The following is a 5277-nucleotide window of genomic DNA, read 5'->3' as shown; positions in this document are numbered from 1 at the left end:
TCATTACTTTTAAACCAACACCAGCGTAGTTTTTTACGTCTTTCCCACATTGTCCATGGAGCAATAAGCCTGAAACGCCAAAAAATGCAAAACACAAGCTAAATTTAATCCAAACCCTTTCACATAGCCACAACTTATTCCTTATTTAATAAACTTTCCCTTCAAAACTTTCCCTCCAAAAATGCTGAATCCATGTTTGTCTTTCTGTCTCGCTCTAACTCCCTGCACTAATGCGTGTTTCACAATCTGATCTGGTGCAATGTTTCTACCTACACTATAATCTGCCTGATATATTTATGGACTTTTTTTCTCTAATTTTTTTGAATGGAAGAATTTTTTTCAAAAATATTCAAATGTTAATTACTACTATTGTTATAGCTGTTCTTATTGTTATGGCTGTATAGTAATTTTTCCTGATTGTTTAATGTTTTATTGGATATTTCAGCATGACTATTGTTTCGGAGCTGCGGCCTAACTCTAATTGTGAATGGGCCTTTTACTTTTCTTTTTTTCCCTTCTTTTTTAGGATTGATTATTATTCTATCCTATCTTTTTATTTTTATTGTTATAATTTTTTTGTTTGTTTTTGTTTTTTTTACCCAGAGCATGTATTAGAATATTTGTCAGTACAAGCAGATATGTGTAGTGATTTATTTTCTTTCTTTTTGTTTTGTAGCTTCGCGTGTCTGTCGGCTGTATGACTGTAATGAATGTGTTTTGAGAGGTTTTGAGGCGTTCGTTGAGCAGGACGGTGTTGTCTCAAATACTGTGGTTGAAATCAGTTTGTTTACTGCAGACCAAAAGATACAGCACACAGATTTATTGATAAAACAGAGTTTTAATGATTATATATATATATATGAAATCTATTCTAAGTTGCTTTTTTGTACAGTATTTTTCCTATATAATACTGTCTGAATATTTTCAAGGCACAACAAATCCAGAGTAATGCAAGAGAAATATATGATAGCTTATACATATATATCTATTATTCAGAGCTATGGTGTTTTGATATATTATGAAGTATAAAACGGGGAGTAAATGGAAACCCGTCATCATGTCCTCTATTTTGGGCATTAAAAACCTTCTGCACCCTTGTATTCAAATAGCCTTTAGTATTCTGAAACAGCAAACATAACACCCTCACATCAAACCATAACACACTAACAACAAACAAAAACACAAACCATATAAATAGTAAATATATCTATATATATAGCTGTGTTCTGTACATCAGTAGTTTTTTTTCCTATAGAAAGAAGCTGCAATTCCTCAGTCTAACTCACACTCTTGATGCTGTGTTTAATTACAGAGCATTTTACAGTATTGCTATTGGTTCTTTGAATGGAAATCTAAAGGCTATGCTTTTTAGTCTATATAATTGAGTCTTTTTCACAGCAGAGTGTTGATATTGAATGTTTAGTGCGGCAGCTCTGAAAACTTTTGCTTGGTTGAATGTTAGAAAAAGTCTTGTTGTCGCTGGGTTTGAGAACAAGGTTTCGTAAGGTTCTGTAAAAGTTTCTGAGATCAGTTTTTATTCTTTTTATTTTATTAGAAGTTACAGGGTTTAAATCCAGGACTTCTGATCTCAGGTCAGAAGTTGCGTTTGATGCGCTGGTGACTTTGTCGACAGGAAAAGTCCTCGTCTATCCCAGTTCAGGCCAAAGTTGAGATGTGCACAGATTTGTATTATTGAGGATTGATGGGGCAGAAATGATGCTGTTTCTTTTAATTTCCCTTGATTTTCCCTCATGTCTGTTTGTGGTCTAAATGCAGACGTGAGACGCGTGTATAAAGCCCTGTGTAGACTGTTTCTATCTGTGCAAAACTGAAATAAATCCAGGATTAAGCCAAACCGCTTCTCGTGAATAATGAACCCCGGAAATACCTCCCTGAGGGCATGAGGAAAACCCAACCCAGTTTTCAGCATTTCACCAATGTGTTCCTCTCCTTGTTAGATAAGAAAGTAATCTCAGGTTAAATAGGTTTAAGCCCTAGGCCGCAATTTATGCTTTCTTCATGTGTTATCAAAATTATCATAAATATTAACAAATTGGACTGTGTATCAGGTTGTATTTATGACTGAGAAACTGAGATCATTTTGATACCTGATTTTCCAAGTTGCGCGAATCATACATTTTAAACATGGCGGCGGAAAGAACTGTTGTATTGACGGTTGTAACATTAACAAAATTTTGCACGCACAAAATATCCATTTGCAATTGTCACGCAACATATAAAGCATTGCTCACACAGAAATAATAGCCTATATCATATAACCAACCTGAAAAATGAACGTTTTCGCTATCACGCGTGGATTCCTATTGGAATGACTGGAATTCGTCCGCGAATTTTCGCTGAAAAAAATAATAATAAAAAACGGTAAATGTGACTACATTGTCCTTGCCTCCATGCATATTGACGTATAACAAATTGGTGTGCATTGTTATGTATTTTACACAATCAAAATATCACACTAAAATAAAATAAAAAAATAAAAAACCAACCATACCAACATTTAAATAATAAGTGCAGATTGTAAACGAACCAGATTTTATTCAAAATATGTTGGATATTTATAAAATATCTAATACATTTTGGCTTTTATAGGATTTTCTTAAGTAATAGACATTGATAAACCAACATGATTTCTATTCTTTCGACATCAAAGCAGCTGAACTCGATTAATTCGTTATTAACCAACTTCAGAAATGAGAAATTTCTGATAGCACATGAAAACAGCATTAGACCAGAAACAACTCAAGCTGGACAGTTTGGCAATAGATTAGCCTACATAGCAGATCATGCTGTATTCACATAGCTTAACTTAAAAGGCCATATGCATTATCTTATGAATTCATTTTTGCAGTAGCTAGTCTATTCCCTGTTTTCCAGGACACAGCAGTGAGATTCTGTGAAACTGCTTGGTGTCTTTCTTTGGTAAAATTCACTACCTCAGTCTTGAAAGGAACCTATAACCATATTGAACCTGTTTAGTCCAGTGCCTTGAATTAGTACATACGATTTCACACATTTTAAAGCTTAAATTACTTGGACCGGATCAGACCTGCATGGAAAGGGCTCTCGCGCTGCTCCAATCAGACTGACCCCAAAATCCCACCCTTATTCGACACAAACTCAGAATTCAGACGGTGCGTCTTGAAAAGACAAAAAACGCCGTATTGAAGGCAACACCTGCAGACAGTCTATGAGAGAGACTCAAAGCTGGAGATGTTTGATCTTGTGTGTCACGCAAATGGAAGCAGAAACCTGAACCTTTACTCTCTGCTGCCAACTTTTGACTCCTTATCTCTCTGTACATTTAGTGTCCAATAAAGACTTCAGTTTTTCTCTCAACATCTGTGATTGTCTTTTTTCATAACTTGGTTTGTCTGAATTCTAGACATTATCCTATTTGTTCCATGCTTTTAAAAAATTACTAAATAAAATGAGGAATTAAAAAACGTTCCAATTAATATCAGGTTGTGTAACATATTAAATAAAAAAAAAAAAAAATAAAAAAATATTTTCATATATAAATAACATACACTGAAAAACAAGCACTGACAAAAAAACATCAAAACATTACATCAAAACATTAATTATTATTATACATGTATAATTAGTATACATGGATTATTAATAATACGATAAAATATAATAAAATAATATGAAACAAAATACAATATAGCAATAAAATGTAAAGTTTTACTATAAAACAAAAAATACTTATATTTCTTTATATCAATACTTTTTTGTATTTAGATTACTTTGCTAATAAATTTTTCCTCTAAATAGTACATTTCTTTACCAATTTCTATTCAAAATAAGCAGTTTCGCTCTCATTTCATAACATTAATACATTGTATTAACATGAATTAACAATATATTTTTTCAGCAATTATTAATCTTGGTTTGTTACTAAAAATACACTTTCCCATTGCACAAAAAAATTTCAACAACACAAAATAATGTTAACAACAGAATATGATGAACACTGAGATTAATGAATGCTATAGTACTAATTCTTAGTTAATTTTATCCAATGTTAACAAGTGAGATCTTAAGTGGAAAATGATTAAAAGTAGATCCTACACCTTTTTGTCAATGTTTAAAAGTCTTCACTGTGCTCAGTGTGACGAAATGATCACAAACACACATGCATTAAAAGTCTTCACTGTGCCATGTGTGAAACATGGACTGAGCCACGATATTCCAGATGAAATGATCACAAACACACATGCATTAGAGTTACTGCTTGTGTTTATTAACACTTTAGAAACTTGTTCAGTGTTGGACACATTTAGTCTTTCTAGTAACATCAGCACCAGAACGATGTGCGATGAGAACATCAGAAGCGTTAGAAGAGGTTTCGTAGTTGGATTTTCAGAAGGCCAGTGCAGAATTATGTGCCAAAAGAGGATGTAGAAAGATTCTTACAAAAGTCTGTCCCAGAGTATAAGAGGTGGTCAAAATGACTCCGTTCATGCAGTCCTAACACATCTCATCAAACATCCCCAAATCATAATGAAACTGCACGACGGAATTACAAAAACAGGACATATAATAAACAACCTGCAAAAAATCTAACAGCATATGAAGGAGAAAAATGTGTAGAAAACCTGTTTTTACTTGTATCAGCGCTTGCATAAACTTTCACTTTAAAGTCTGTAATTACAGGATGAAGAAGTATTTATGGATATGCCGACACAACATGAGAAGAAGAAGCATGTCGATAGAAAACAACACAAAAAACAATACAACTGAATCCCATCAGATCACACTCATCTTACACTACCAAAACCCAAAAATAAATCAAAAACCAGAAAATACAAATTCACACTCTCAATATCCAAGTAAATCAAAAAAATAATAAAAAATCATTTCAGAGTCAACGAATAAAAAAGTTTTTTGGGGGTAAGTTTTTTGCATTAGGACATTATGACAATTAAGCACATTACCCTCCAAGTTCACTCTAATATATATATATATATATATATATATATATATATATATATACGTTATTTTTATGTTTATGTTAATGTTTTATATTTAAATGTATAAACAAATAAATATATTACTTATATAATTATAGCAATAAATAAAACTATCACAGTAATATATATAAAGAAATACTATACATAAAATATAGTATGCTTCAGTTCCTTGCAATGCAATTTTTAATTTTACTGCATTTTTTCTAATGATTTTGGGGTGAAATATGACCTTTTTTTGTCAGATTCATCATAACAGACACTGGATGTCATTTTAATGTGA

This window comes from Cyprinus carpio, chromosome A3 (genome assembly GCF_018340385.1).
Source record: "Cyprinus carpio isolate SPL01 chromosome A3, ASM1834038v1, whole genome shotgun sequence".
NCBI lineage: Eukaryota > Metazoa > Chordata > Actinopteri > Cypriniformes > Cyprinidae > Cyprinus > Cyprinus carpio.
Note: the sequence above shows the minus strand (reverse complement) of the source record.